The sequence below is a fragment of the Acanthochromis polyacanthus genome, chromosome 18 (genome assembly GCF_021347895.1).
Source record: "Acanthochromis polyacanthus isolate Apoly-LR-REF ecotype Palm Island chromosome 18, KAUST_Apoly_ChrSc, whole genome shotgun sequence".
Lineage (NCBI taxonomy): Eukaryota > Metazoa > Chordata > Actinopteri > Pomacentridae > Acanthochromis > Acanthochromis polyacanthus.
The window spans coordinates 16160161-16167790 of record NC_067130.1 but is presented as its reverse complement, the minus strand read 5'-3'; positions in this window follow the sequence as shown (position 1 = coordinate 16167790).

Genomic DNA, 7630 nt, shown 5'->3' with positions numbered 1-7630 from the left:
CAGGTTCCTTTGCTTTGCTTGCGGTTTGTCTTTGTCCAACAGCCTCACTTATGGGGATTTTAAAATAAACATCCCGAGGCATTGCTCACCACAGCACCTTGATATGCAGCTGGCTCTCTGGAGAGTCCTTCACTGACTCTTAGGAGGCAGCATTGGACGTTCCAGTAGGGAGCAACAAGCTGAAATCACCTCATACACACAATACACACTTTTCTTTATGGGAGGTTACAATTCATCAGTACTGTGATGAGTGCTGCATGATGAGTCAAACAGAAGGCTTTTAACCCTCTGAACTCTAAAACCCACTCGCATGTTTGAAAGGTATGTTACCTTTTTAAAGAAATCACCAATATTGCATCATTTATCAGAGACAGAAATTGAAAAACAAAAAAGAATCATCAGATTTTCAGCTTTCCATCCCGTCTTTAATGCATCATGTGAGATCTGGAGTTCTAGAAAAATAAATCTAAGCTTCCTTCATCTCAGCCTTGTTTTAAAAGTTAGCAAAAATGTGTTTTCTCTAACTAAAAAAAAACTACATTCCGCACTACTCAATACAACTGTGACTCTATTAGTGACAGTGATGAAAATTCAAATTCAAAATTTGTGTACTTTTTTATGATTTACAGCGTTACAACTTGAATTTCCCTCAGGATTAATAAAATGTCTATCCATCCATCCATCCCACACAGTTCTCTATACTTCTATCCATGGTTGTGCTGTTTCCATAGAGGCACACAACTTTATATTGCAGTAAAAACAATGAGCCCAGGGGGAATTAAAATGCAACTGGAGCAACTAGAAACTACTTCAGGGAGTTAATGACACACCAGCATAGCAACACAACTACAGCAACAACAAATACCACAACATCTAAAGAGAAAAATATCATTATTGTTCTCCTCATTATTATGAAATATACATACTCTTTATATATGAGGAACCATAAACACGCTAAAGACACAATACAGTTGGCAGAAAAAGGTAATGAATAAAGTTTCAAACAAACAGACATAAGGTATTCCGTAAGGTTGAATTTTAACATGATAAACTGTTTCCGAATTTAGTGGCCACAACTGCAGAAGCTCAGTCTCCTTCAGCTTTGTTGGTGAGACAGTTTGGAGACTTTAATCAGGTGACCACAGACAAAATGTAAATGGGGCCTACGCTGACTAATTGTGATTAAAGCTATTAAAAAATTGATTTTAAACCAAAGCGGGAGCCAATGTAATGGGGCTGAGTAATGTCAGCTTGTTAGGAGTCTTCTGTTCAATGGTAGCAACACACATTGGACAAACAACCTCCATGTGACCAAAAACATCCATTACAGCATGTTCTTTTAGCAATAGCACTCATACTGTAATGGACCTGTTTACAACCAATACCTGATATGTGTTTGACCCAAAATGGAAAAAAAGTACAAGTTTGATTAAAGCTTTTTAGAGTTTTTCATCTGCTACCAGTGAAGTAGAAAGGTTTTAATTAGTTTGTGTTTTGTGTGTGTGGGCAAAGTGTTCTTTTCAGAGTCAGTCAGTGCAGCACAGTGAGGTGCACCAAAGAAAATTACTGATATAATGATGACTAAATGCTAAGATGTTATGATGAATAAAACAAAGATTTTTCAGTGATGGAATATTCTTTTCCACTTGTACAATGCTGCAAGGAAATTGTGCTGCAACCAAACAGCAAACTCTGGGAATGAACAATAAAGGCGACATGGAAATGCAGAAAATGACAGTTTGTCAAACGTCTGCTTGAAGCTGGCTTCAAAAACGAGTTCATCTCTACGGATCCCTGTGTTAAAATGTCCAAGTTTACAGCAGAAATAGACGTATTACAGCCTAAGAAAATAAAGCTTTATTTGTCTCTTAAACTAATTTCTCTATTCATGGAAAATGTACAGGGGTGTACCTATGTGTGACGCCACATAGGATTCATCCATTTTTATATACAGTCTATATCTGATTAACATATCCTGGTGGATGTCAGCTTCAGCTCTACAGTAGCTCCTGATATAATAAGGTAGATAAAGTCATATCTGGGCTCCTGTTAAATATACATATTTGTATATTACAATATATGGAATGTAAATATTCTCCCTTTTAAGATAGAAACAAATATTCAGAAATTATCATTATCGCAATAACATTCTTAGTTCATACCACAATCCTTGGTATTTTCATTAAATCAGAGCCCTTTTATGATAGTATTTATGGTCATTATATGAGTAATAACATTAAACTGAACTTCTCAAACCTGTAGTGGAGATTTTTTTATTTTTTCATCTTGAGCATGGAAAACTTCTGTTTGACATTTCCCAGGTTTTTTCCATCATACTCCTAGTTTTTATTTTGTCCATTGCTACAGTTTGGCAAACCAAGCTTTGGCAAGCCAGTCATTGCAGGTTAACATAAAACATATCACTACTGATGCACCATTGTAACAATACTGCCACAGAAACCAGATCTAAAAACTCTGGTACAATGTGCAACACAAAGATTTCTGTTGTATTGATAGAACTAATCAACATTGTTCGCACTTAATTAGCAAAGGCTTGAATGTAATGAATGTTCATGTAAATGTAAAAGTCCTTAGACTACGTTTAAAGCCACATAGATGTGCTTGGCTGCTCTGTAAACAGGTAAACCTATTGCTCTTATAGTGGATTTCTTACTAAGTGGGTGCTCGAGGAGTGCTTGTTGAAAGTTTTCAATCACTTGCCGCAGACTTACTGCAATCTCTTAGAGAGACGCAGACGAATGTCGTTGACATATAACAACAAGATGCAGGATTTTTTTCATTGAGTTTTGGACATGTCTATAGAACGTCTTTTGATGAACTTGAGAGCAGGAACTGATTAGTAGGCAAGGAAGCTGAAAACTGAGGAAAATGGACTAAAATTTATGGTCAGTGCTATAGTTTTCATGTGAAGCATTATCAAACTGCACCACGAGAGAGATGACAATAGACACTTCAAATAGTGCTGAACAAAAGGGAAATGCTTTGTACTGAGCTGTAAATGTGATAGTATATGGAGTGTACGAGAAGACGCTGACCTCACCCTAAATCTTTTCGCATGTATTTCAGCAGGCTGGAACAGTATTTACAGCCCTCTGTGTGTGGCTGAAATGCAGCAGCTGGTTTAATTTAATTTTTACTGTATTTTTATTCACATTATTAAATGCATATTGATCTAGCTTTACTTTTTTTTTAACAGAAAAAAGATTGGTCAAGAGAATATATATAGCATTTTATTTCATTCTTGTGAAATATGTTTCAAAAAGATGTCTTTAGCTTTCAGACAAAAAGTATCACAATTTGTTGATTTTTTTCAAATTGTGATTTTATGGTTACATCCTTCAGGTATATATTGGAATTAGTTGGATTTTCAAATGTTCAGAATACCTTGTACTGTCATTTCTGTAAGAGTTAAATAAATGCAAGCTAGGATTGTGGTGTCAAGTGTCACACACTGACATAACTAAATTTGTGACATGATTTTTTTTACATCTTGATTCACTGAACAAACATCTGCAGTGTTATTGTTGTGAAATACAACACAACTTAACATTTTAAATACATTTCTTAAACTAACATCCATACTCTTCATGTTCTGGATGTCATAATCTCAAAGTGCCTCTATTTGTTTGGTTATAGGTTTTTTTTTCCCATGAAAATAATCCATTCTTTCCTTTAAATTATTTAGATGAAACCAAGTGAGAGATGAAGTCAGTGCCAAAAGCTGCAGTTCCTCAGATCATCACATGAGGCTGGATCCAAAAAGTGAGTTAATCCCTACAGACCCCCATGTTAAAATGCCCAACTTCACAACAGAAATAAATGTGTCTACAGTCTGGTACCAAAAACGTTTTTGGTCTCTACAGCTAATTTACCCATTTATAACAACTTTATCAAAGTGATATTTTAATGTATTTTACTAGACTTAAATTGTATTAAGGATAGAAGTTACGAAGAATTAAAGACAAAAGGCAATGTCGAACAGATGGCTGAGGCATGGCCGGCCTCAGCTACACTTAAACTCCATCTATTTACTCATTTTCGGACTAGCCAGGAGTTAGGAGGAGATTCTGAGCTTCAAAACCTCAGTTGTGGGTGACATCACAGAGGGCTGGCCTATCTTCATATACAGTCTTTAGACGTACACTTCCATTTAAAAGCTTGGGGTCATTTAGAAATGTCCTTATTTTTTAAAGAAGGGCATTTTTTCAATGAAAATAACACTAAATTAATCAGAAGTACGGTCTAGACATTGCTAATGTGGTAAATGACTATTCTAGCTGGAACCGGCTGGTTTTTGATGGAATATCTCCATAGGGGTACAGAGGAACATTTCCAGCAACCATCACTCCTGTGTTCTAATGCTACATTGTGGTAGCTGATGGTGTTGAAAGGCTCATTGATAATTAGAAAACCGTCGTGCAGTTATGTTTGCACAGAAATAAAAGTGTGAGGTTTCATGGAGAACATAAAATTGTCTGGGTCACTCCAAACTTCTGAACAGTAGTGTAACTCTACACCATTGTCCTCTTTATAATGTGTAGCTCTATAAAGTCTCCACCTCTCTCTCCACCCATCCTCACTAACACATTAAAACTACTGTATGCTGCACAATAGCAAAATGCAACATGGGAGTAATTTATTTATACATGTTTGAACCGGAAGCCACTTCTGAAGAGGAATATTGATGTAGAAACCTCCATGCAAGGTGACAGGAGTGTTTATTTAGGTTTATTATGTACGAAACGTCAGAAGTCTGAATGTTGGAAATGCAGGGCTATGGTGTTGATTTGCTTGTTTCTCTCATGATGTGTCTTCTAGTGTACAAAAATCATCTTGCAGACATGCTAACAAGGTTAAAAACAAATAAATAAATAGATAAATAAAAATGAATATTGATTGTCCAGGTTCTTTCAATGATGTATGACCAATTTCTGGAAAACTGTGACCTAACTTCTACCAAATTATATTTGCATCCTGTAATGCCTGACTTGGCACTACAACCCATATGAAAACAAGATAAGTCATTATTTTCTTATGTAATAATAAATTCTGCTATTTTTTCGTTTCCCACGCAGTTTCATGGCGAGATATTTGCAAAAGTAGAAGCAGCTCAAACCCAAGCCTGACCCTCACACACACGCATACACAGAAAAATACAGAGGGTCAAAGAGAGTATGCAAAACATGTCCTGTCATGCAGAACAGATGAGGAAGTAAAGAAGAGAAATTGTTTCTCCCAAACACTGACCCATCTTTGTCCAACCGGATTACCTGCCCTGCTGTTTATCATACACGATAAAAGACACATTAGTTTTGATAAAAGTGTTGGAACCGTGGGAGGTCTCCCTGCACGCCACGCCTCACTCAGACCCACATCCACCACACAGCACACTTCCTTTACAATGAGCGTGTTGCCTGTATGCAAACCGTCACACACATGCTGTAGATTACTCACAACACGATGCAGACTGGTGGCTCACTTGCTCTGCATGTCATGAGCTTGCAAATTCTTTCCTATGAATGTGAATCTGTCGGAAGACATCCCCAACCTTGTTCTGCTCTTTGTCTCATCCTGCACGTACAACTTTAATGACCTCAGCTGTGAAAACAAAGAGGGCACGCATCTCCTCCTCCTCGGCCTGTCCTACAGCAGCTCCCTGGAGGCCCGTGTTGGCGAGGGGGAGTTTGCTGGAGTTGGGTTTTGGGGGGATCCAGATGCTTGGTTTGAAGGAAGCTAAATAACTTCAAGGTTCACTTGGTTAAGCGCCGTAAGACATACTTCAACACTTCCTTCACTTTCTCCCTTTCACTCTCGGTGGGTGCGCCTCAGCTGTATGTTTGTGTAAGGCAGTGCGAGAGAGCGAGAGTTTGTGTTATTCTTCGGCGCGTATCAATCCTTCTGCATTTATGCAGCCAAAAGGTGTTTTGTTGACAGAAAGAATATCAAGAATCAGGTGCATTGTAATGGCATTTTTAGTGCGAGGAGAAGAATAACAAACATGCAGTAAAGGCTTGAATATAAATGTTATTGTGTGTGAGTGTGAGTGGAGTAGTTAAACGCTTCCATTGCTCTCCGTGTCTGTCTCCTCCTGCCCCTCAGGCTCCATAAAATGGCAGTGGATAGCAGGCCGTCCCTGTGGAGCATCACGAGGATAAACACACACTCATGAATGGCCTGCATTGAGCCGCGGCTGGAAGGGGATGCAGGGGAATACAGGGGTCACCGGTGGACCCCTCCTACTGGGGAGAGGTCACCACACTGACCGCTCTCGTAGCAGCGCCGCGCAGAAAGCCAAAGACAAGGAGGATAAATTCTTCTCCGAGCCCCCTTCCCCACCTCTCTCCTGCCATCAAGCCTTGTTCCCCGCATCCCTCCCTTTTACATCCCTAAAGAGTGAATTGATAGCCCCATGAATCCCCCTGCTCTGCTACTGAGAGACTGATTATTTGTTTAGACTGGGAAAGTCATTAAGCATTAACGAGAGAGTATCAATCTGTCAGGCTGTTTAACTGCCAGCTTGTGCTTGTCTGAACTGGAAATCAGGTAACAACAGTGGAAAATACACTTCTGTGTACATCCGGAGCTGAATAAAGTATACTACAATAAACTGAGGTTCACAAGATTTAGAACAAAGCCTGAACTCTTAATCAAACATGATCGACATGAGGCAGAAGATGGATGTACTTGAAAACCAAAAGCTCAGGTTTATTTACGTAACACTTCCTGGTTTAGTTTGGATGGAACTGCTTTGTCTGCTACTTGATGCCATCAGAAAAGTGACACTGACAGTGATTTAAAAGACTAGTTGCTTTCATGCTGACAGCTACTTGAGAAGACTGACAGAAGTCCTACATCTTCACAGACACTGAAGTGTAAAGAATGATGCTTAGGTTTGAATAACTGAGCTTTAAAGCTGCTAGGACGATTTGTTTTCAGCTGTACTTTGTGCCTCTCATGTATTGCTAAAACATTTGAGCATCTCACAACCCAAAAAATGTATTTGTAGTGCTTTATTAATCTAATTATTTAATGATTTAATTCATGTTTTGAGATTATTATTACACTCAACAAAAATATAAACGCAACACTTTTGTTTTTGCTCCCATTTTTTATGAGATGAACTCAAAGATCTAAAACTTTTTCCACATACACAATATCACCATTTCTCTCAAATATTGTTCACAAATCTGTCTAAATCTGTGAAAGTGAGCTCTTCTCCTTTGCTGAGATAATCCATCCCACCTCACAGGTGTGCCATATCAAGATGCTGATTAGACACCATGATTAGTGCACAGGTGTGCCTTAGAAGTTGCTGGACAATGGCGGGAAATGGTACAAGCCGTCGTATACGCCGATCCAGAGCATCCCAAACATGCTCAATGGGTGACATGTCCGGTAAGTATGCTGGCCATGCAAGAACTGGGACGTTTTGAGCTTCCATGAATTGTGTACAGATCCTTGCAACATGGGGCCGTGCATTATCCTGCTGCAACATGTGGTGATGTTCTCGGCTGTATGGCACAACAATGGGCCTCAGGATCTCATCATGGTATCTCTGTGCATTCAAAATGCCATCAGTAAAATTCACGTGTTCTTCGTCCATAACAGA